The 25,502-nt window shown below is 51.3% G+C and overlaps 1 protein-coding gene across 2 annotated transcripts in view; it reads left to right on the top strand.

Moving 5' to 3' along the window:
• The first annotated feature begins 1,603 nt into the window (after positions 1–1,603).
• Positions 1,604–25,502, top strand: part of PLXNA4 (plexin A4) — a 419,546-nt gene continuing 395,647 nt past the window's right edge. Inside the window, exon 1 of one of the 2 annotated variants that reach the window (XM_078059576.1) lies at positions 1,604–2,166. The gene's annotated coding sequence lies outside the window, so the exon portion shown is untranslated. The remainder of the gene's footprint in view (positions 2,167–25,502) is intronic. The other variant, XM_078059575.1, reaches the window with a different exon arrangement.

Raw genomic sequence — 25,502 nt, 5'->3', positions numbered from 1 at the left:
GGCGCTGTCTAGACGGGCCCTGCCTGGCCTGTGGATGCTGCCCACCGGGGGCTTGTAGAGCTGGTCGGCTCACAGCTCCTTTCAAAGACTCCCCAGTTGACAACTTGGAGTTCTGTGAAAATATAACCCCTACAGGAAGGTGTAGGGATTTACGCTGTCGTCAATCATTTCCACCTAATGGGAAGAGTCTCCGGAGATGTTTTGATGGGAGGGACAGTAATGGGCAGGAAGTTGACTGCCCCTAGGAAAAGGAAAGTTGTAGAGGAGTCCTGAGGGAGGAGGCAAAAAACCACAGCTCCTTTGGCAGGTCCTCCACGACTGTTGCCCATTGAGAAGGTGCTTTAGTGGCACGAGTGAGGGTCCTGCCCTGGGACTCTGGTGGGGGTGGGGCTGGGGACCAGGGCCTCAAGCATGGAGATGGTACCTAAGTGTGGGAATCTCTTAGCTTCTCCTGCTGGGTGAGGCACCTTCCTAGGCAGAGGTTTCAGAGGTAATGCTACCCACTTCCCATCCCGCATAGTTCCTCTCTGCCAGACGCCTGTCTCAACCACAGCAACGTGGTGATTCCTTTCTTCGACTTCAGAAAGTGCCCTGCTGTTGGCATTGTCTATTTTGCTGTGGTCTAGGTTTCTGAGAAGAGGAGCCAGGTCAGCCTCTCGATATAAACATGAATAGACGAGTCAGGTTACTGAGCAAGCTCTAGGGCACTTGGCCATTCATGCTCTCTCCCCCAGGCCTCCGTCCTTGGGTGCCTTGGTGGGGCGCTGGGGTTCTGATTAGGACTAGGTGCGTGCGCGTGTGTCAGCTCCGAACACCTGAGGGTCCCTCCGACCGACCGTCAGCGTCCACATCCCGGGGAGGCTGAGTGTTGCCTCCTTCCGCGTGCGCGCCCTGCGCCCGTGTCACCATCTACGCGTCCCTCTCTGCCCCATGTCGCCACCGGCAGGGTGGCCGAGGGGACGAGGGGGTGTCGGCCAACGCCCGTGCGGGGGAACGCAGGCGGGGCGGGCGGCGGTGGGCGCGGAGCTCGGGGGAGGCGCCCCCTGCCCCCTCTGCCGGCCGCCCTCCGTCCGTCTAGATGTCAGCCGCGAGCTCCGAGCCAGCCCGAGCGAGCCAGAGAGGGAGCGGCGGCGGGCGGCGGGCGGCAGGGGAGGGGAGGAGGCGAGGCGAGGGAGGGAGGCCGGGAAGCAGGGAGGGCGGGAGGGAGGAGAGGAGGACCCAGAGAGCGCCAGGCAGCTGGAGTTTTTGCAGCGCTTGGCCGGGCTTCAATGCACAGCAGCAGCGAGCCGCGGCGGCAGCAGGCAGCCCGGGAGCTCCGGCGGCGGCCGAGCCAGCGGCGGCCCCGCTCCCTGCCCCCTGCAAACTTTGCGAGCAGCCCGCCCGGGGGGCCGGGGGCGCGCCCGGGAGGCCCGGCTCGGCCCGCGGCCGCGCTCTCCGCCGCCGCAGCGCCAGGCGCCGCCGCCGCCACCGCCGCAGCCCCGCGCCTCCCCGGGGAGCAGCCGGCGGCTCCCGCGGCCCCCCAGCCCCGGGCCCTCGGCACTGCCCGGCCAGTCCCCCGGCAGGGGAGGGGGCAGCAGCCGCGCGGCCGGCCGCGGGCTGCCAGGGGGCGGCCGCGGCTGCCCAGGGAGGCGCGCAGAGGCGCCGAGAGCGCTCCCCGGCGGGTCCCCAGCGCACTCGCCGCGCCCGGGCAGCGGCCCGACCGGGCGAGCATGGGCGGCGCGGAGTGACGCCGCCGTGCCTGCTTGGCATCAAGGACATTCAGCCCGCGGGGGTGGGGACGAAGGGGGGCAGCCCCGCGTTGCCACCGCAGCCCCCGAGAGCCGCTGCCGCCGCCACCACCGCTCGGGCTGCGGGCTAGGTGGAGCAGAGGGGTGCTTGGAATCGATCCACATTTTCCGACCTTTTTGTTGGACATTCCGCCCACCTTGGACGCCGCGAGAGGAGCTGTCAAGCCCCGCAGGCTGTGATTTCGCCCTCCGTTTGCCTTGCCTCCTCCCGGGTTCCCTGTGCCTCGGTGGAGTATTTGCGTTCGGGGCTGGGGCTGGAGGAGGCAGCCACACGCGCGCACACGCACACGCTCAGAGGAGGACGAGAGGCAGCGCACAGGCACCATCTGCAGTGTCAATGCGGCGCTCCGGCTGAAGGAGGCAAAAGCGGCGCTTCCAGGTAAGGAGCCGGCGGGCGGGCGGGCGGGCGGAGATGCCCGGCTCGGTCCGGGAGTCCTCGGCTGCCCTGGAGCCAGTCTGCTGCACGCACGCACACACACTCAGGTGCACACACACGAACACACACTGGCACACGCCGCGCACACGCACCTGCCCATGTCCCACCTGGACACCCGCGTAGGTGCGGCGCGGCGGGAGTAGGCATTTCCCTTGTTCTTTCTCCTCCGCCGATCCCGACTCAGACTTCTCGTACCCAGGACTTTCAGGGTGGGATTTGGTGTATTACCGCCTCTACCTCCCACCGCGGGAGGCTGAGGGAGCCGATTTTTCAATTCCCGGTCCCTGGTATTTCTAGCTGGTTTTCAAAACGGGAGAAGTAATGAGAGCTTTGGGGGGAGACCCACCCAGTGTCATCTCTGCTCCGGGGCCTTTGGACACCCTGGGGTTTTTACGGGCGGCAGACCCACAGATACTCGGACAGATACTCGGAGAGCGTGGTGGCCCAGCGTGCAGGGAGGAGGCCACGGAGGCAGATGGGGCTGCAGTTCTGTAGGGCGGTGCATAGGGAACAGACACTGCGTTTCCCCAGTAAGAGGCAGCACGGAAGCCTTTCTGAAGCGTGGCACTGCTTCCCCGCGAATCGCCGGGATTTCAGGCAGCAAGGGGCTTCAGCATAGCATTGGGGGTGCTGCTGGCCTAAGGAGGGTAAACGGGGGTCAGATCCTCCGTAAGAGGTCTGACCCCTTCACATCTCCAGTGTCTCCGCCACAGCAAACCCACAGGGCTTAGGGACACAGGACTTGGGTCTCCCCTTCACCTCTGTCCCCTTCCCTCTACACTGTATGGGAAAGCATGGGGCTGCTTCACCCCTGCCTCTGGCTAACACCTGTCACATGCCTTTGGAGGTGTGTGTCTGAGAAATCCAACGAGAAGGGGTCGGAGGAGGGTGCAGTGCTGGAAGGGAGGAGGGTCCCCTCTCTCTCGTGTCCACCTCAGCAGTGCTGCCGCCCCCCCACCCCCATAAGGAGACCAGGCATTCTTGGGTTTTCCAGTGTTTCCCCAGAGCCAGGCTGCTCCTGACATTGTAGAATCAACTCTCCAGAAGCCTGGGGTTCAAGGTTCTATTTCCCTAAAGCGTTTCCTTTCCTTTTCTGCCCAGCTGAGATTTCACAGGCTGCTCATTTTCAAACTTTTTCTGGAGGAGGTAGGAGGTGGCCGGGGCTCCAAAAGGGCTTTCTCGCAGTTTCCATTTGAGGGTCAAAGAGCAATTTATTTGGGCTGAGTTGTTGTAGGGAGAAGAACGTGAGATCCAAGTGAAACATTAATTTGGAGTTGCACGTAAACAGATCAGGGTCCTGTCTTTTTCTCTTGCTGTCCCTTTTGTGGTAGCTTGTTGGGCAACCTGGCAAGAAATGGGATGAACTTGTACCCTTTATGCGAGATCATGTGTTCAGAGTGTCCTACAAACTCACCAGTGGGAAAAAGATGTTGGGAGTCTTCCAGAACATGAGGGGAAAGGAGTCAACATTCTTTTGAACAAGGGGCCTCAGTGTTGGGCACAGGATTTGGTTGATTCTGTAAATCCTGAGGATGGGTGCTGAAATAAAGGGCTCGCTCCACACCCCCATCTCTGCTGTTTTCAAACTTTGCCCGCTCCTGCAAAGGTCTCAGCTAGGCTGGGGAGGAGAGGAGCAGCCTCCCCTGGGAGGAGATTGTATTCCTGCTGTGTGCTGCGTGAACTGCCCTTTGATTGATTGGAAAGGGTAGATGGAATAAAACAGAGCTCTCACAATGGGGAGAACCCAGTAGGGGGAAGACACATCATTTTCTTTTTAAGAATGGCGCGTGTGTACACACATCCAGATGTACGCGTGCCTTCTCAAAGAGCCTGGCTCAGCGTGATCGGCTGGTCCAATGTGGGACAGGGGGACCCACCTCGGTCTTCCCGGCTGTGGAAGAACTGGAACATTTCCACACGCATGCCCTATGAGTGCGTGGACGGGGAGGTCCCGTGGATGCATAGAGGAGCACGTGGTTTTCAAAAGAAATAGTGAGCGCTGGCAACAGTGGGTGGCTCCCAGGTAAACAGTCTCTCTCGGGACCTTGAAGGGGCAAAAGGATGGCATACAGAGCTTCCTGGAATGCCTGTCTGTCTTCCACACAGACCTCTCTGCTCCCTTCCCTGCTTCCCTCTCTATCTTGTAGCCTGAGGATCCATCATTTTAATGCAAAGCCAGCAGTCATGATGCTAGTTATAAGCTAAACATTTTTAAACATGGGTTCAAAAAATCCCCACACTTTCTGCGCTTAGCATTAGGTACCAATTTGGTTTCTAGGGCAAAGCGGGCATTAATTAACATCTGCGTAAGGCTGGGTGTGCATCATCTAATTTTTTTCCTGGCTCTTGCTGAGCCCTGGAGCATGTCTGGTTGTCACAGTCTCTCTCTACCACCCCTCTATGGCCTTCCTTTTAAGTTCTCTAGGGTCTTCACACGCGGAAGGGAGTCGTCCTAGAAAAGCCCCAACCTTGAGCTCTTCTTTTCAGCAGCCCCTCGCGGCTGCGAGGCTGTGCTCTCGGGGCTCTCCCTGGTGAGCCTGGGCTGCCCACGAGCGCTGTTCCTTCTGGCCCAATCTGGTACTCACTTGCGGGCTCGCCTCTGTCCTCCCCAGACTTCCTCCTGGATGCCCACCAATGCCTGCACACATTTCCAGAGGCATCTGAGGCCACCAACTTGTTTCCTTTCTCCTGGGCCCCTCTCCAAGGCTGCTGCTGCTACCGCTCCCTGCAGACAAGGAGCTCTGCAAGGCAGAGTCTGCCTACACTCGGCCTCCCGATCGATCCTCGTAATCACAACGAGGGCTGCTGGGAATCGAGTGGGGGCTTTCTAGGGAGGCAGCCGTCCAGAAGTGGGGAGAGGGCTGAGGGGGCGGGGTGATTAACGGCTCTTAGCTCCTAGTTATCGCCAGGCTTTGATACAAAGAAACTGCCGCCAATCTCTCCCCTCTGAGCCAGCTAGGGGGCATTTCTTAGCCGCTTCTCCCCATCCTCACGAGGAGAAGGCACTACACAGACAATGCCACCTCAGAGACCTGTTGGAGTGGCTCCGTGATGGGCGGGGTGATCCACGCTGTGATGAGTCTGCGAGGCAGATGTGCTGTTCTCTCCTAGGGTCCCCTCTCCTCTCCTCGTTTGTGTGCAGCGCCGGCAATGTGAATGAAGCTGGTTCAGACCCCGGGGTGGGAGAACAGGGTTCATTTCCTTCCCCCTGACACCTCCTCCCTGCTTCCCCTGTGCGCCCCCTTCCCCCCACCCCGCATCCTGCTAATTCACCTCTTAGCTTTATGTGCACATCCGACAGCCCATTCGCCCTCAAATTTGTGGCACTCCAAGAAATCAATATAACATGAATTTAACGACAGCTGGATGATTAAGTGTTATTTATATTTAAGAGCGGCATTTTAAAAAGACGTCGCGCTAATAAATCAAATGGCTGTTTGGGAGATGCACATGATTAGGGTAATTGCCCCATAGGCTCCACTGAGCAATGCCTGGCCTATGCAGAGCCCCGCAGACACTACCTCTTTGGAAGCTGGCAGCCCCGCTGCTCTGACCCTGACCTCCCACCTGATCCCCTCCGTCCAGACTTACTCACTCTTGTCGCACTCCTCACTGCCCAGGCTGTGGCATTCCAGTTGTGGCAGGAAGGTGGAGTCAGCGGGGACACTGAGCGGGGCTCTGCTGCTAAGTGGTAGGAGATGGGTCTTAAAAGCGAAAGCACGCAGGAGGTCCTAATTCCCAGAGCAGAGGCCTTGTTCCAGAAGGAGGAGGCTACTTCTCTGCTTGATATGAAGCAGCTTGGGAGAAAAACTTCCTCAGTCCCTGCGAGAGCCTGTGCCAGCCCCCAGACCCCTGTGCTTATGGTCATGTGGCATCAGCCAACCCAGGGAAGAGGCTGTGTGGACATTAGTATTTGCCCTGGTGAAAGTAGCAGAATGGAAAGGAATAATAATCAGCGATGACGGTGGTGGCTAATGTTTATTCTGCACTGACTTGGAGGAGCCATCATTTAAGTGGTTTATGCAGGTTGGCCCATATCGTCCACGTAACCACCCAGAGAGGCAGTTACTGAATTATTCCCATTTCCTGCATGAGCAAACTGAAGTGCCCAAGGTGAAAGACTTTGTCTGGGATCGTACAGTTGGTGGGTGGTGGAGACACATCTCAGCCCTAAGCAGACTGACCTCCCTTCTTATCGCTGTGCTGTCTGCCCCCTTGGGAGATCTGTGAGGAGTGTGTTGCCCCCCTGGGGAGATTTGTGGGAGAGTATGCTGAGGAAGTACAGAATATGTGGTTTCTCCCTGGGACACGTCTATGACCCCAGGTGAATCTCTTTTTTCTTTGACTCTCGATTTCCCCATTCAGCAAGGGGGCCTGCCTTATCTTAGACTGTTGGTGAATTGTGAAATTGCATGGATCATTCTAGCAGAGTGCTCAGTTCCTGAGGGTGACTCTTGCCTCTTTGGGCAACTCCCATCTCCCCCTGGGGAAAACTAAGGAGGAAGGAATGAGTGCCGACCTCATCTGTGCTTTTGACTCTATGAGGCTCTGACTCTTGTGCTGGTGGGTTTCTAGTTCTCTCTAGTAACAGCTTCAGATTTGCTGGTGCTGTGGAAATACCACTCTCTCATCGAATCCTTTAAACCATCCAGCAAGGGGGGACTGTCTATTCTCATTTTGATTGTGTAGGGACTGAGGCGGGATGCCCAAGGATCCAGGACACTACATGGCGGATGGTCTCTTCACTCTTGGGAAAGAATGCCCACAGTAGGGACTTGCTGGTTCATTCGTTCATTAGCCAGCCAGAGAATCTTCCAAAGCCAGGGAAGGAAACTTTGCCTGTGGGCGTCATGCTACACTGGGTGCCCGGGCCATATGACAGTGGGAGCAGAGATTCTCTGGAGGTTGGTGACAATGGCTGCGTGGGGCTAAAGTCATCCTGCGCACTTAATGTGAGTGGAGCACTGAGTTAGGAATGACATCCGGATTCTGAGAGGTGGGGGCTGGGAGACCCTAATGGAGCCCATAGACCTGGCTGGGTGCTGTCCCATCCCAAAGCCATGCCTCAGATGCCTGACTCAGTCTCTGTAGCCTCAACAGTTTAGGGAACAGCCCCAGGCAATACTCTTGCGGTTAGTTGTTTGGTTAGTTTTTTCCTCCAAACACAAACTTTTATTCTATGCTTTCTCTGGCTTCTCCTCTATGCTGCAAGGTGAGCAGAAGTTTCTGCCAAACGTGAGGTGGCTAGCAGGGGTGCGTTTCGTCACCTCCCCTCTGGCACACCAGTGGGAGTGGCTGAAACTGGCGGATGTGGAGTCCTGCTCAGACCTGCACCAACAGGGGCTTGGGAAGCCTTCGGCACCCTCTCGTTGCCAGCTGAGCCTGGCTAGACCCTCCCTTGCCACGGTGCCTTCTCCATGAACCAGGATTCGCAGCAGCAAATTGGATTTTGGAATGTTTTGTCACTCCAACACAAAACAGATCACTAGCTAAGAGGATGTCGTCTCTGCAGTCAATGCACTGAATGTAGACTAGCAGAGTCAATTCTGAGGTCTTCTGGGGAAGAGTATTTTCATTAGGAAGCGTGCGGAGAGAAGCAGTGGAGGAAGAGGGCACTGGGGCCACAGGAAAGGAAAGCCTTGGCTGCTCAAGTGAGTTAGTTAGCTTTACATCTGACATACCCACTGAACTTGTCTCATACAAGCACAGCTGGATATCCTTCATGGTGGTGTGGGGTCTAGAACTAGAGGCCAAATAAACCATTCCTTGGCTTTGGCCCAGCAAAGCAGACTTGGCTGACCGTTTCCCCTCTTATGGCGAGAAGAGTGAGAAGAGAGCATGTCAGGGCAGCAGGCAACGGGGACGTGTAATTGAACTGGCCTACTCAGAGTGTCAGCTCACTTTGCAGACATAGTTAGAGTTTATTTTCTCCCTCTCCATCTCAGACCTGCTTCCTGAAGGTAAACCTAAAATGGCGCAGAATTTCCTGAAGTGTATTCTGTGGGAGTGAATAGGTATGACATACACAAAAAGTTCCCAAGGCCAAAGCTGGAGAACCCCTGAGTGTGTAAAGCAAAGCTGGAGTTCTTTGTTGCAGGACTTCTCAGAGCCTTTAAACACACTAACTGGGATTGTGAAACCACAATAGGGAGATGTACTGTGTAGTGGCCCTGAGAATCCACTGAGAAAAGCTGGCCTAAGACCAAACATTTCATTTTTCTATTCTTAACTGAATAAAGGGATAGATTCTACAGTGAAAATTTTAGCAGAGCGTTCATGCTCTACACACTAAGTACTGGGTTCTGGTGATTAAGGAGATAGTAGGGTTTCAAACAGAATTTTGCCAGATGGGCAGATAGTCCAACTCCAGGCTCAGTGTTTGCCCCTTGACCTTCCAAGACAGCAGGGAGGTCCTTAGGCAGGAGTGAGGTCCAGGCAGGTGTATATTTTCTCAGGTTCCTAGACAGTTCTGGTATGTTTTCCTGGTTAAAAAGCAGGGGTATTGTGGGAAAAGTTCATTTTTAGAGACAAATAGATGTAGATTATCACAGCTCTGTAGCTTACCAGCTCAGGGGTCTTGGGAAAAATCACCTTATGTTTCAGTATCACCATTGATAAAATGAGGGGGTTGGTCTAGATTTTAAAAATATTTTAATATGTATACAGTGGAGCTCTTTACTCAAATGAAATTTTATATGGGATTCTAACACACAGGACTGTTCTGGTCGAAGCTATGGAGGAGCCCAGAGCCTTGCACTTTTGGTCTGTCTGCCCCTCACCCGAGTCTTGGCCTGGGCTCCCTAGAAAGCAGAGCCTGAGGCAAAAGCTGATGTGGGAACACTTTGTTAAGGGGTGAAATCCCAGGGCAGCAAGAGTGAAGGAAAACGGGGGAGATGTAGGGAAGGAACAGAAACAGCAAATGTACAAAGAATACAAAGAATGTATTACCAAGCCAGCTAGACCTTCCCGAGGAAGCATAGCTGCCCGTCCTTACCTCCAGAAGCCTGATGGGAACACAGTCTCCAAAGAGTCTGGATGGCAGGCGCATCTGCGCTGGGTCCTTCCTGTGAGCCGCAGCTCCTTGGGCACCGTTCCCCCCATGAGGCAGGAACTCCCCCTCACTTTGGGATTGTGATGCTAGCTCAAGCCGGAGCTGTCTGTGGGCAGGCCCATAGGCTGGGGCTTCTGTGGCTCCCCTCACCGTGGGCCTGCTGGAGCCTGGCCTTTGCCCTGAAGGAAGAAAGTCTTCGAGAACTTTAGGAATAGTGTGAGGCATTCCTGGAGCCACTCAGGCCAGAAGTGGGACAAGTGGCTGAAGGCCAGAACTGGGGGTGAGGGTGGGCTTTCAAGGAAGATCTGGGCAGGTGCATCAATTAGGGGCCTGGGATAATGGGTTCCCTATAAGATACATAGGGTTCTTCAGAACAGAATCCGATAGTGAGCCAGAACAGGCTGCTCCAAGAAGGCATCATTCAGCCCTCAAAAGTCATGATTCCACAGCCGCGATGGCCAACCACACTCTGGACGACCTAATTTAAGCCCCCGGGAGAAGCCGCATTAAGAACAGGTTCCAGTTAGGTTTTAAGAGGCTTTCCTAACTTTTAGAGCTTATTAAACAAAGGAGTGCCTTCCACTTGGTGGTGTGTAGATATCTCAGACACTTCTGTTTGCGTTGGCTGAGGGGCATGGCTGCCTGGAAGCTGGGGTCAGAGGCAAAGGACCTCTGCCTTTCTCCTGGTTTCAAAGAAATATTATAAGCATCAAACTATAAGACCAGGGGGGGCATTTTTGCCTAAAATACTTTGCATAAGTCATTGCCTCCAGCCGGCACCCCTTCCTTTTTACAACTCGTGTGCTTCGAAGCCCCCCATCCCCCAGGGTCAGGCCGAGCAAAGGATTGATGGTTGTGCTGTGCTTGTGACCCCTTCCCCAACTCCCACCCCCGCTCTCTTTACCATTAGATACTGACCCCTTTCTCTCCCCCAAATGTGCTTGCCTTTAACCACTGATTGATATGAGCACCTCACGGACTTCGACATGTGGGTCTGCATTAGCGTGGCTGCCCGAGATTTCCAGCTCCCGAGGGTCTGGACCAGCCTTTGGTTGAAGTTCTCCCATGTAATCAGAACTTAATTCATACTTTTTAATAATGGTAAAGATGCTACTGTGGGTGGTAGGGATGATGACAATAGCATTGAAATTATTTATTTTCTTAATCTGTAGATGAGAGGGACCATTTCTTACTTTTCTTGTGTGCTTGATGCCCCACCTAGGGCCTGTCATACTGGAAGCAAGCAATAAATATTTGCCGAGTAAATAGAATGAATAAATGGAGCAGGAAAAGGTGGAGACGAATGGCCCATAAAGAAGAGAACTAGGGGCATGTGAACCTGCTCCTCTGGCAGGGGCAGGGCTGGAACCACATCAAGGCAGGTGGCTATTACAGAGGATAAGACCAACTAAGACGAGGGCAGGCTGAAACCGTCAGGCACCTTAGAGTGTCCTGGGTGATGGTGGTTTGGGGACAGGTGGTCTATTGACATGACGCATGTGGAACTGAATTCCTGCTTTCCATATAAAACCCATTGTGGGTTTAGGTGCTGGGAGACTGGGAAGGACAACCAGATTGCATTTCCCAGAGCATCCTGAAGACCAGTGTCTCCATGGAAAAAGCATCTGTGGCCAAGTAAGCCTTGCAAACACCTTAGGCTCTGTCCTCCTCTTAGAGATTTAAGATGTACATTAAAGGCATAGGAATCCCGCTATAGAGACACTGTTTAATTATTCTTCCCCAGCCATTTTTCAGCTTGTTTGGTGGTGAGTGTTTAAGCCAATCCAGGAACAAGTGTTGGACAGAAGGCATTTGGGGAGACGCTGGCCTTCAAATGAGAGCTTTCGGGTTTGAGTTTGGTCTGGAGGAGGAGAAACAGGAGAATGAGTCTACCGAATCATTACACGGGGGGACTTGTGAGGTCCAGCCTTCAGAGGAGCTGCCTTCTTCTGGTTCTTGCCATTTGCTTTTGAGAATCTCAGAAATGGCTGCGAATTGTAATGAGATGTTGGTGACCATCATGCCTTCAGATGTACGTTCTCTAAAGCGACTGTTTTAAGGAGCGTGGTTGTGGCTCCGACTGGTTTGTGGAAATATTTCTGACAAGAAGCACTTTCTGGTTGCACATAATAGATCGAGATGGATGTTTGTAAAATATGTGAGTAATGACATTCACCTTCTCCATATTGTTTTCTCGGCTACATTTATCCAATCAGAGGCTTCAGTATAACCAGCAAAGATAAATGCTCTGCATTCACGAAGAAGGCTTGAGTTATTGAGACATAGCTCCCTAAATTTTGGACAGTAGAAACAAAAAATTTTCTCTTGAGGAAAAAACTGCTACCCCCCAGAGAAGCTGAAGTTTTCTAATTAGACTATAAATCCGTGGTTTCCACCATTGGGTAGTGACCCAGAGAACAGAGTTAGGCATTTCCCATGGGCAGCATTTCAGCACCCGGTACTCATTTTACATAGGTAATGGTGTGCGTATGTGTGTGTGTGTGTGTGTGTGAGTTGGGGTGGGGGTGGGCTATCACCCCAATGGTGTTTAGATTTGGATCACCTAGGGGACACAGGCTGGTGACCCAAGTGCCCAATCAGAAGGCCTCGGCCATGCTTTGCCCGAGCACGTGCTCCTTTCCAAAGTGAATCACAGTTGCTAACAACACACTTACTAACAAAATTCCCCTGACGCCCATTCATGAAGCATTGCACTGGTGATTCTATCAGCATTAAACTGTTTGGTGACTGAGTTTAGAATTATAGGAATCGGAGAAATGAATTCGCAGTAAATCAAGTCCCAGCTGAGTTCGAACCCAACTGCAGTGAGTTTTAAATTAAAAATACCTTGCCACGATGAAGCAGTTGTAAGTCAAGCCCTGGAGCGCCGTCACCCCTGACCTTGGAGAAGTGCAGCAGTCACCCTTTGAAAGGAAAACCCTGGCAGCAGCTTGTACTGATTCCCAGCCATGCTGGGAAATTGCCACTTCATTTCCTCTTCATAAACTGTTGGCTTTCATTTTTTTTGAAAAGGAATCCTATTTGCAGGGACACGGCAGAGCTCTGGGAACAGGGCAGGTGGAAGAGGGCTCAGGCCCTGGGGGTTCATTCACTGCCTTCTCTTTGGTCCTTCTCAGGAGGAGCCATGCAGAAGGGGGATCTGGGTCTGTGGGGGTCGTGTGATTTGTTTTGCTGTTCGGACCATATTTGATTCTTCTTTCTGGGGGATCTGTACAGAAAAACAACAAAGAGAACACTTCAAGGAAACTGCAAGACTGTCATGTTGCAGTGACAATTGCGGTGTAATAGGAAATCATTTATGTAAGTTACGCTGCCCTCTGAATGGAGCTTGTTGGAAGTGTGGCTACAGCTTCTCAAGGCCTATTTTTTTTCTTCTCCTGCAAAATAATCCTGAGGTTTTCATTTTCAGAGCAATTGAAGAAGTATTATGTGCCGGCCAGGGAATAGGGAGACCCAGCTTCTAATCCTAGGCCTGCTGACTTTCTTCCAGCCAGTTCCCTCTCTGGGCGAGGCCTCGATTTCTTTTCCTTTAAAGCTGGAATAAGCCCTTGCTGTTCCTGACCTGAAGCCCAGGAGGTGAGGATGAGTGTGGCCATCCATATGAAAGGACCAGGTGAGCAGCAGAAGGTTGTATTTGTATGCAAGGTCCAAGGAAATCAAGGAGGAGACAATGAAGTCTAAGCTCAGGCCTCTCCCCATTACACCTGTACCAGCTCCTGTGTGCTTGGTGATCTGGTGAAGGGCTGAAATGATGAAAGCAGCCTGCAGAGTCCGAAAAGAGAATGTTTGTGGGAGAGCAGGAGACCAGGGGAGGGGATGGTTAGCGTAGGAGTGCGGAGGCTTGGGTAGGAGGGGACCCCTGATCCTGGCAATAGTAGGTTAGGTCAGGACTTTGGAGAAAGGGAAGGGGTTGTAATTTCTCTTGATGCCCATCCTTCACCTCGCTCCATATGTATGTATTTACATATTTTAGTTGGAGAAGTAGATGTGATGTTAAGGAATAATTAGCCGACAAATCGATCGATCAGCTAGTCAATTCAGTCACTGTTTATCAAGTGCCTACTATGTGCGAGGCACTGTGCAAGAGCTTGGTTGTACTGAAGCAAAATTTCTGCCGCTGGGGTGCTCACAGCTTGGCGTGGTCATAGCACCCATGTCTGTAGATAATTTAAACCCAACGTGGTAAGAAGTGAGATCTGCGTACACAGAAGGTGTCCAGATATGAAAGGCGGGCACGGAGCAGGTGTTTTGGAGAAGGACGAGGGTGTTTTGAGGGGTGCGTGGGCATGGCCAAGGCATGGAGGCGAGCTCCCACGGCGCTGGCCACCTGCGGTCGTGCAAGGCAGGCTGGGAAGTGGGGCAGGGTGCAGACACGGGGCAGGCGGGGCCAGCACGTGTCCTGCAGGCAGTGGCGAGGCCTGGGGGATTTCCAAGTAAAAGAAGCAAGATTCTCCTTGTAGAAAGATCACTATGGGGGCAGCGTGCGAAAGGATTGGACATGGCCTATGATAGTAATCCGGGGGGCAGGAGGGAGGGCTGACCAGGGGCGGTGGCAGAGGGGAGGGAGGGATGGATCCCAGAGGCACATGGGAGTTTGCGTTGACAGATGGGGTATGGCAGTGTAGACAGTAGGGAGCAAGCAGTGGGGGCTTTGGGAGGCCTTGATACCATTCACTGAGCTGGAGATTCCTAGACCCAGACTTGGTGGAGGGGAAGTGGCGAGGAAGGAGGTTGTGCCTTTTCTGGATGTGGTGAACTGAGGTACGTATGGGATTCCATGTACCGGTGAGCAGGAGGCCAGCAGACATATGACCTCGTTCCCCAGCAGCTTCATCTCAGTGCCCACCATGCTGAGCTCTACTCATCCCAGTGGTACACTTAGCTCACTTGGGGACCTGGTAGAAGCTTGGTAAGGAAGCAAGAAGACCCACATGGATACAGATTTTCACATTTTCCAAGTGGTTCATGTTTCAAATGAAACACACTACTCAGAACGTTTTGCTTGAGATTGTTCTGAAAACACCCAGGCTCTCACTGTGCCATGGGAGCTCTCCACTCTTTTCTAGTGGAAAAACAGTGGTACCCAGAGGTTGAGTCCTACACAAAAGATCACCGAGCACGCTCAGGATAAAGGCAGAATTTCAGTAATGGAGAATGACCAGGCCTTTGTTCTGGGCATTCGCTGGTTCCCTTTCTTGGTGTGTGCACCCCATTTTCAATGTGCACACACTCAAAACAGCAGGGGCTGCTGAGAGGAACTCCACCGGGAGCAGAGAGATGGCGATGAAAATTTTGACCTTGCCCTTCAGGAATCATGTCTTGTTTGTCTGTGGGCAGGAGCCAGTCTGCATAGGTCTGGCCTGCAGGTGGGATCTGACCACTAGATAGGGTTTGCTTGGCCCAAAGAATGTTCAAGAAGCATTTGTATTATTTGAATGCTGTGAGGTGCAGCAGTCCCTCTCTGGGGAGCCCCAGGTTCCCCTCCCTGTAGTCACAGCTCTGCGTCACACATTTATGGTGAAGGTACTTGAATTAAAATGCCAGCGGCCTAGGACCTGGTAGATACTTCAGCAGTGATGCTCACCCCTCCTTCCAATACACAGCGGAGAGAATAAGTTAACACCGTAGTGTCGAGCGCTTTGCATTCTACAGGGAAGCTTGGTGATTCAGGAGTCTTATTCATCACAGCAGATGTAGAAGGGGCTGGTGGTGAAATTTTTAGTCTCTCCGTGCTCTATCAGTGTGTTCATTCTATGGAAACTTTAGTAAAAAGGCCATTTAGTTTGAGCACAGTGTGGAGAGAAAAATACGCAACTCCTTCAAGTCTGCACAGACCCTTTCGACCCCCAGCTCCTCCGTGCCACTGTGGAAGGTCACTGCGCTTGTGGGGAAGGGGAGGTAGAGGTCCTTGGACAGGGTGAGGTGCCCAACTAGCATGGGCCCAGTTTTGACTGGTCCTCCAGAATGAGGAATGCTGAGTGTCCAGCCCCAAAGAGTGTCTTCAACTGCAAATTTGCAGTGCAATTTCAAGTGAAACGATGCATCTACTCTCTTCTCTGGATGGCTCTGGGTGTCTCAGAGCCACTACTACAAGTGGTTTGTGGACTCTCTTATGGAGTGGGAGCAGGGGGCTGGGTGGGTAGTTTTGAGCTCTCACCTTGGGCGAGCCCTACAGAGAGGACGGGGTTTCTGCACGACCTTCCTCCTACCTCTGCAGCCAGCCCTCGTGCATTTTGTTAGTTGTGCTCTCTACATAATATATTTACATAGCTACACTTTCTGTCTCAGGGCACTCAGCAGTTTTTCCCAGTTTATCTGGTGGCAGCTTATTTCCCTAGTAGGGGCCAGAGAGCAGGGCCTGGGGTCTGAAGAAGGGAAGTGATCTAACCGCAGCGATCTGTGGTTGGGACCAAAATAGAGTTGTTGACACCACTCTCGGCCGTGCTTATGGCATGCCCTGCGCATGACTCTGCTGGGGGCGGTAGCAGGGGTGGGGGTGGGGAGGGGGCCGTGTTCAGGACTGGGGACCCATGTCCTCTCAAAGGCTGCCTCAGGGTCTGGGAGACAAAGGTAGGGAACAACCCCCCTGCTTCTGCTTTTCCGATGCACCACCCTCTTGTATTTCATTGTAGAGACTTCCCACTGACCCGCGGGTTATCAGATGTCCTCCAAGCGGCCTCTGGTTCTGTGCTCAGATGAGAAGATCTCAGACAGGTGCAGACACTCGAGGTGCTGACCGTGTGCATGCTGGTGAACTGGCTGTTGAAGGCCCGGGGCTGGGTGGTGGGGGCGCTAGGAGAGAACAGGCGTTGCCAAACTCAGGACTAACTTCAGGAAGAAGGGGCCGAAACTCATTCTCATCTCCATTCCTTCTCCCGCGAGTTGATGCTAGCCAGACCGAATGCTTTTTGACAAATACGGACGAGTAAATTAAATATTCTGTAAAACCTGTCTTTGTATGTATGGTTGTCATTATTGAGTGAAATGGTATGTTCTTTGCCTGTAGAATTTGAGATGCAGTCAAGGCCCTTTTGCTTTACTTTGGTGATGGCCATGTTTGGGTGGTTCAAGAGGGCTCACGGCAAAAGCTTCAGGGCCATCACATGGCCAAACAGAAAAACGTAACTCCTAAAAGTGTCAGGCAACATTTCCTCTGCACGTGTTGCTTTGAAAAAACGGCGTTTTCATTCCAAAATTTATATTTGCAAATTAAAAAAGAAATCTTTAGGCCTGGAAGAGGTTTTACCAGCTAACAAATTTTGTAAGTAGCCTTTTTCACATTCCGGATGTTAGCTAGGTCTAAGTATTTTTGTGTCAAGACAGCGGTATGCCCAGAGACTTTGCAAATTCAGGCTGCCAAGAACTTTATTGGTAATATACGACTTGTTGACTTGTATTTTTAGCATTTATATCTCATATTCCCACTTAATTGCAAGCTTTTGAAAGCAGGCAACTGTCTTAGACACACGTGCAGTTCCCTTTGGACCCAATATTAGGGTGGCTTGATTTTCTTCACTTGATCCTCACCTTAAACTTGGTTTTCTTAGCTTAAAAAGAAGAGTGGTAGAACGGTCAGACAGTAGAAGGTATCACACATACTGGGACCACGGCGAACTTCCTACTTCCATAGGAAGCAGGAAGTAGCATCAAGGGAAGGTCTGCACGTTGTGATGGCTGCGTCTGGCCTTTAGTATTTTATTTGCCATTGCCCTACGATTGTGATTGAGCATCTGCCGTGTTGGGGTCCTGACCACAGACTCACCATATCGCTGGGAGGCACAGAGAAACAGCTCTTACTTCCTCTCCAAAGTGAAAACTTGGCTGACTTCTTGTTGTCTTTGGCCAGAAGGTTCTGAGGTTTCACAAAGGTGAAAAAATACAAATAACATCAAAGTATAATTCGAGGAAAGAGATTTTTATCGAGGAGCACAAGTGGTTGCCCCTTAGTAGTTGTTTGCCTACTTTTATGACTCCTGTCCCCCCAAGCCCCTGCTCCTTCCATCTTCTATGAAGAAAATCTTAGAATTCAGGCTTTTATCAATTCTCCATCCATCTCCTTTCTCTGAGCCACACACCTGGGCTTTGCCTGCAAGGTGGGCATCTTTGCAGAGGGCAGGAACAACCTGGTTTTGGGAGCAATGACGGAGGGCTTTCTCTGAATTACTTTCCACATTGACTGAGAGCTCATTGCTGCTCACGGCACAGTTAGGCCTGCCTCCGCCTCTGACTTTCGGGAGGTGTGTGGAGAAGGTCAGAGTCTGCAGGAGGTGGGGGCAGCGAAGCCCAGCATGGAGTCATGTGCATGGCAGGGTTGTGGGGCACACGCTCCCCGACGTGCTCAGGCCAGCCCCATCCCACTGCTGGTTCATAGCCGTTGGGTCTCTAAACTCCTCCCATGCTCATTTGGGGTATATTTTACATGAACTTCTGCCATCTGGAACTTTCTTCATCCATACTTTTTTGAAAGTTAAGTTTTGAACTGATGCTTACCACAGGAAATTTCATTCTGGGGTCCAGTTTGGACCCCATTCTAGCCTGCTAAGAGAGTTTTGAACTATCATCAGTGGACAAAGACTTACAATAATACAGCATGACTGCTCTCAGAGTATCTCATCTGACCTTCACAAGTCCTGGAATTTGCCATCCGCTAATTTGATAAGTGTGATTCTCAGTCTTTATTCAAATTACTGATAAAAATGTGCAACAGCATAGCACCAAGGACAGAATCCTTTAGCATGACATTTCCTGGAGAGCTTCCCTTGTAGGTTTGACCAAAATAAATAAATAAATAATCCACTTTGGGCTAAGAAACAGGGGGCACCCAGGACCCAGCATAGACATTGGAGGCAGACAGACCTGGCATTGTAACCTGGCCTACACCAACTTGGCCATTCCCAGTGATCAGATTATTTCGGGGCTGAGTTTCTAATGATTATAGATGGGTGAGTGCTATAGGCCTCTCCTCCACAGGATTCCTAACAAATCAGGTGTCAGACTCAATCAGTCTTTGCTAGTAAGCTGACACAGAAACGGTCACACAACCTGTTCTTGAAGCTCAGTGAAGACCCGATCTTCTGTTTCTACTAATGTGTCAGGGACAGTGAGTGCCCTCAGACCTTAGGGCAGACACATGGGGCGTGCAGCAGCTAGAGCCCCTAGGCCAGCCCTGGCCCCAGGGGGTAGTACAAATATTATCATTTTCTGTGTGTGCCAGGAAGTGAGAAAGTTTGGGCAGCCCTGACATAATGACTGTCTTAGTTAGTTTAGGCTGCTATAATAGAATAGAATAGACAGGGCAGCTTAAACAACAAACATTAGTTCAGGAGACTGGAAGTCCAAGATCAAAGTGTCAGCATGGTTGGGTTCTTGGTAAAGACCCTCTTCCTGGTTTACAGACCACCGACCATTTTCTTGTTGTATCTGAAAGAGAGAGGAAGAGAGAGATACCTAGTCTCAGTCTCTTTTTATAAGGACACTAAGCCCATTTTCAGGAGGGCTCGACCTGCATGACCTAATTACTTTCCAAGGGCCCCATCTCCTAATGCCATCAGAGTGGCATGAATTCGGGAGGACACAAACCTTCAGTCCATTACAATCACCCTGACAAGTTTATCTGATGGAAGGTTTATTTGAAGCAGATGCAACAATATTTTGGTTTTAGGTTTTAGCTCACCTTCTAGTGGTATCGGAGTTCAGAATATTTTGAAGGATGAAACTCAGTCCCAGTGGGAGCCCTAGACCAAGAACAGAGCCAAAAATGCTCTGGGCTTGCCAGATTTTTGTGCCCACAGGGCAGAGATTCCTGGACAGTATTTCTAACCGATCATCTATCTCTGACACCACTTAATTTTCCACTGAAAAATTATTTCTAATATCTCTTATGCTCTTTAATAAACCCAGTAGTGCTGATCAAGATAGTATAGTTGAAACACTTGGGTGATCTCTGATGTGAATCTATCAAAAGCCAACTCACCAACCCTGGAGTGTGCCTTTTTGATGATGGCACGTCAGATGTTGACTAACCATCCTTGGGTGTAGATTAGAACTAACTTATACACACTATACCATACTGTTCAAGCTGAAGTATCTTAAAGTAAATTACAGCCATCGTGAAACCCTGCCTTCTTAGCTGTGTGACCTTGGGCATGGCCTATCGTCTCTGATGTTTAATTTCCTTATCACTAAAAAGGTAAGGGAATACGTGGCAGGGTGACTGGGACAATTAAGTGATATAATGCACACTGCTTGGCATATATTAAGTGCTCAATAAATGGAGGCATAATATTGTTCACAATTATGGTCTGCTCTTCAGATACCTAAAACATGTTAGTCGTATTTCTTACCACTCCGCATTAGATTAAAGCACTTCAGTGTTCTTGGTTATAAACAGTCACATCTGTTTCTAATGCTGGGCTTCTGTGGGCCGATTGCCTTGAGGTTCTACAAGCAAATGGGAAGACAAGAAGGGAAGGGGCTGGCCTTTTCTCTAAGGATGACCTCTTGGAAAAAAGATTTTGAGGTATATGTAGGGATTCCTTCATTTCTCGAAGATCCTGCACTTGCTCGGGGTTTAGATTTAACAGCTGTGTCTGTTTATCTAATCTGCGCATAGTACAGCATCTTCTTTACCAGTGCACGCGTGCGGACGTTGTTTTTATAGGATCTCCAGCGACAGCTTAGGTAATGTGTTTTTCCTGCCAAGCAGTGGTGATGGTTGCTGGCTTTTTCAGGTTTACCACCCTGGACCCTAGATTTGTTTTAAGGGAGAAGCAAGTAAACGACTCTTGGCTTTGACTCAAGGCAATGACTAACCATTAGCAGGCACCTGTTGCCTGGAGCCTCCATGGTTATCATGTCAAGCATTGCAGGATGAAGCATCTGCCAGTGTTTGCCTGCAACAGTCATAAAGCGGACGGGGTCCACCGGGCACCGGAAGAGGGGGTCAAGCCTTCATGGCCTCAGCTACCTGGATATGCTCATCTGCATCCATCGGGGGAGATTTATGAAGACAGTCCATCTCACCTGTCTTCAGTCCCAGGCCCCTATTTCCTGGCAAGAGAGCAAGAGAGCCTTACACAAGATAGGAAGGGCCTCTGGGACGTTCCTGTGGAGTTCACGCCGTGTGTGTCCCACTCTCCAATCAGAGTCCTTTGCCCCAGGGCACCGTGGTTGTAGGAACGGACCTAATACCTTGCCTCCAAAATCAGTAAAATCTCTGCATGATGACAAACGATTCAGCTTGAAACATTGCATTATTCCCAGCCACACTCTGGCTGAGAGAGGAAGGGACCACTGGCTGACTGTGGAGAAAGGGGATGAGCCGCTGCGGAGAGGACTGACAGCTTGGGGAGTCTGGGAACGTGCAGTGCGTCGGTGTATTTTGGTGATGACGGGGCCTCGGGGAACAGCGTTTGGGCCAGCTCTGAATGAGACGGTCTTTCTGCTGCAGGCAGAGACTCACCACTCCTCTTCGGTCCCCCGAAGGAAGGGAGGCAGTTCGCTGGCCCACCGTCACCCAGGATCCTTGTCACAATCATCCTCTGCTCTTCAGCCCATCTCTAGTGACCACAGGCTTTAGGATTTAGAATAGCCTTCACTTCGGATGTTCCATGCCATAGACAGACCATGTGTCCTGGTATTTTTGGTTTGAAAATAGTTATTATATATATTAACATACCAATATATAATATAGTAATATATTTACACATAAATATATAATTTTATATACGATATACAATTAAAATTTTATATATGATATAAATTTATATATTTATGCATAGAGATGTACATCTATACATATATCTATATGTATACATATATACATATCCATCTATCTACTATCTATCTAATTTTCAAAGGGTATCCTTGGACAAAATTGGGACATAGTTGAGTCTTTCCTAAGCACTCCATGCAGAGTGAAGGTACTTCCTTTCTGCCTCTCCTTTTCCTTCTTTAGACAGGGCTCTGGTGCTATCCGCAGTATTTTGTGTCCCCATGACTCAGGGGTGACCAAAAGCTGGCATTCTGCCTGTGTTCCATTGGCCAAGCCCTATGGCCTCTCCTTGCTGGGGAGAACGTTGTCTTTTTCTTCCACCAAGATGCCTTCTGTCCACCAAGCTTGGCCGATGAGAGAGAGAGAGAGAGAGAGAGACAGGATGGCTTTCCCTAATTCTCACCAAGTGGCCTTGTTGACCAGTGGGGACCCGGTTGTCTGTTCTCCCTCCCTTCTTCCGCTTAGTCCTCAGAGTCCCCTTGGCCACAGGGGAGGGGAGGTGATGGAGCGGCAGCACCAAGACGGGGGTTGTTGGAGGAGAGAGCGTAATGCTTGACCCAAAGAAACAAGTTCCAGACGCAGCATTTCAGGCATTCAGTGGAGGGGGTAAGATGTTGATTGGCACAGGGAGACTTTTCTAGAACTTCTCAAACCCGACAGAAAGACCCCTGAGCACCAGCTCTATGTGCCTGTGATTCAGATTGGGCCTGGGGACAGGTGTCTCTGGCCCTTCCTTCTGCATTTCATTTCGTGGATCTGTCAGGAAGCTTTGCCCCGAGCTGAATGCTGTCACCCTTTGGCTTTTCTGATGGGTCCGGGGAGGTCGGGTGGGGGGGCGGGACACAGAGATCATTCCAGCAGAGTTACGAGTCTCCTGGGGCAAAACATCATCAGTATTAATGTGGAAAATAGCTCAAGGGTGATGAGAGCTGCTCTACCCCCGTCCCCACACTTCCTCTCATCTGTCTGCTCTCTGTCATTCCAGGAAATGCTGACCTCTCAGGGTGAGCAGGTCACAGGCCACACCTGGGGCTGGCAGAAACAGACCTCAGGATGCAAACTCTGCTTCTAGATCATCCGGGTGTGCCTGTGGGTGCCAGAGAGAGGTATTTGGAGCAGTAGGATTTCTGTCTGTGAGGTGTATCCAGAGAGACTGGCTTGTCCGGGAACTATGATTAGAGAGAGCCTCATTTCCATGGCAGGGGAGGGCCTGAAGCACCCCAGAATCACAGGCCGAGGCTAACAAGCCAATCCCCTGACTCCTGGCAAGACCACCCTCGGGCAGCTTATGATGGGCTGTGCCAGACCCAAGGCATGATCTCCTGTTTGAGTCTCTTTTTAACATAGCTTCCTCTGGCGTCACTTAGCTGGCGTTGGGGAAGGCACTCAGGCTGTTCCTCCTGGTGTTCATCTCCAGGGAGATGAAACCCCAGGTTTCCTTAGTTCAGAGTTTTGGGGGCCGAAGGGGGATGTGTCTCCAGGTGGAGCAAATGCAGCTGGGATATCAGTGTTGACCTGAGCTCCCACGAGCCACGGTGGGGGTGGGGTGCAGGTCATCAGCACACCACTGGAGCTGGAAGCGTCATACCTGCAAAAGAATTTCCTCTTCTTGCCTTCCAGAGACTTTCTGCTACGAGGTGTGCCACAGGAAATGGGGAGCTGAGGGGGCAGCAGGCCTGCCCCATTCCCATCCCCACAGTGGTCGCTAGAGGGTCCAGGCCCTTGGCTCCCCAGTGCCCCATCTCTTGGGGCAGAGGTACTCCTAGTTCCTCTTTATGGACCAGGATTTCTGAACTTCAAAGCCAACAACTCCTCTCATGGCTTCTTTCTTAGAGCAAGTATTTGCCGAGAACAAAATCAACCCTCCTAGCTCATTCCTTTCCAGGATTTTAAAGAAAGGTCTAGGAGTTAGATCTCCAGCACCAAGGTCCTGGGTAAGTTCGCCAGCTGTGATCTGGACACATGGTCTCGGAATGGCTTTTCCAGCCCCAATTAGCGTCCTCTCCGCTAGTCACATTAACTTTCACCAGGAGCTTTCCTGCCCAAGACTGGGAGGTGGGGCGAGCACTTAGCGTTCCGTGCACTGTCAATCATCTCGGTTGCATGTGGGGCATTGATTTTACGTGTCCCTCCCCAGCAGACCTGCTAATAAGATTCTTTTCCCTCTCTTTCCTACCTCACCCCCACCCGCTTCAACCTGGCCTGACTCCTGGTCAGACCTTGATTACATGTCTCATTGATTCCATTCAGCTATTTATTAATACGCTAATTAGTATGTTCATTTAAGAGAGAGTGACACCGCTTTTTAAAAATAAATGTACAGAGGTGCAGGTTAATGGAAATTTCTGTTTATTTAACATTGATGTCTGGTGTGAAGAGGATTAGTTTTGGATGTTAAAAGGACACGAGGGTTTTTCCAGGGTTTAAATCACTTTCGCTGACAGTCACTAACACTCTTTGAAAGGTGACACCTAGAATCATATTGCACTTTCCTTCAGTGATCACAGGCGCTCAGCTTTTTGGGTAGGGACACTGGGGGAGGAGGGGTGGCTGAGAGGGTGCAGGGCTGGCTGCACACAGTCTTCCACGCACAGCTTGGATGCATGTGAGGATGGCTGGCTGCCAAGGTAGAAACAAGTGAGGCGCACTCACTGGTCTGTCTGCGGGTCGGTCTGTGGGTCTGTCTGCGGGTCTGTATGGGGCTTTGTAATTAAACATGCACGAATGGTTGAATGTTACTTTTCTATTGCAGTCTTGTTCTGTTTGTTCTTGAGTTGCTTCTGAGTGCTGTTTTCATCAGACTAGGTTAATTCTATAATGACCAGCCCCCAGTATGGACAGGTTCACATATTGCCGTGTAGTATCCGTCTGTGGGGGGATTTTGCTACATGCAGGCCCTCCCGGAGCCAGGTTCCTTCCGCCTTGTGACTTTGTTGTCCCTAGGGCTTCTCAGTTCCCTGCTGGCATTTCTGCATCTGGTCAGGAGAGAAGAAAAAGTAAGTGTATGAAGGAAGTTGTGTCGCAGGTGTGGGGATCGGGCTCTCTGTCTTCAAGCCCAGCAGCACTGGGACTGGACGTGGAGTCTCTTTCTGCCAAGGGCAGCTGCAGCCCAGCTCAGAGACAGAACAGGCCCGAGAAAGCCTGTAGGACACTGCTAATCCAGAAGAGAGGGCATGTACACACTTCAGATCAAGGAAGACTTTTCCTAAGGGGTATTTTCTAAACTTTGCGGATAATAAAAGAGAGCTATAAATTGAAAAAGAAAAAAAAAACAACAATGAAGCAGGTAGAAGAGAAATGCATAAGATCCCAAAGGGAATAGATTTGTGTTTCAGAAGTCTCTGGGGGGAACATTTTCCCTTTAGTTGGCTAGGTGCTGGGCTCCTTGTGTAGGGACTGAATGGTATCTTTGTTAGAGAGAGGAAGGCGGTGTAACGTGTATGGGATGTTGGGAGCTGCTGGGGAATCATGTTATTATGGGATGGATTGGTTTGGAAAGAGGAGTTTTGAGAAGATTCAGCGTTATCTATCTCTCATGCCCCCAATGTTATGAGAGTGAGGCAAAGTAAAATATGAACTTAGACTTCTTTTATGCTGTAGGGGGTGGGTACCTATAGAAGGGGTTTGGCAAGGAAGGTAACCGGATTTGATTTACTTTTTAGAAAGATCAGAGCCTTGGGGGTGTGGTGGGTAGCATAGAGGAGCATGAAGCCGAGTCAGGGAGTCCATTAGGGGGCTAGCACCGCAGTCTGGGAAGAGGTAAAGGCATTGGAATGAAGGGGAGGGAAGAGCGGAAGCATCTAGAAATGGGTCAGAGGTTGATGAGCAGGTCTTGATGGTCATTAGGTGAGGGGCTTGAAGACCAGGAGGGTGGTGCTGTACCAACAAAGGGAGGGAATGCAGAAGGAGCAGGTGTAGACGTGGAGGGGCTGGGTTTTGATGAGCTGAGTTTGAGGTGTCCATGGGACGTTGACTGGACACGGGCAGGGTGTGGTGTGCAAGTGACCCGGAGGCTGGCGGAGAGGGGACTGAGGTCTAAACTGGAGATCGGATGAGGGGCTATGGGCGGAGATGTGGTCATCGCGGCCTGATGGGCATGTGATTTATCTGAGCCCTGGGCCAAGGTGGATTTTGGGGGGTTGTGGGTGGGCAGAGGAGCTGGACTATCTCCTTCCTTCTCCTAGTGGGTGTCTTAGACAGACACCTTGGGGGCATAAGGGGGTGATTATGTACAGCAGGCCTCAGTGCCTTGTGAATACAAAATAAAGTCATGTTTTGGTTAAAATCTAAATTATGATGATTTTTTTAAATCAGTGAGCTGTACTTAGAACCTCTTTAAGCGCTTGGTAATTGCCCCCCTGCAGCTCCAGAAGGGCTGACTGGCTCCCTGTTGCTGTGCTCCCCATGAACCCAAGCGCCCACATCCCTCTCAGC

The sequence above is a fragment of the Halichoerus grypus genome, chromosome 12, assembly GCF_964656455.1.
Source record: "Halichoerus grypus chromosome 12, mHalGry1.hap1.1, whole genome shotgun sequence".
NCBI lineage: Eukaryota > Metazoa > Chordata > Mammalia > Carnivora > Phocidae > Halichoerus > Halichoerus grypus.
Note: the sequence above shows the minus strand (reverse complement) of the source record. Positions and strands in the feature narration are given on the sequence as shown.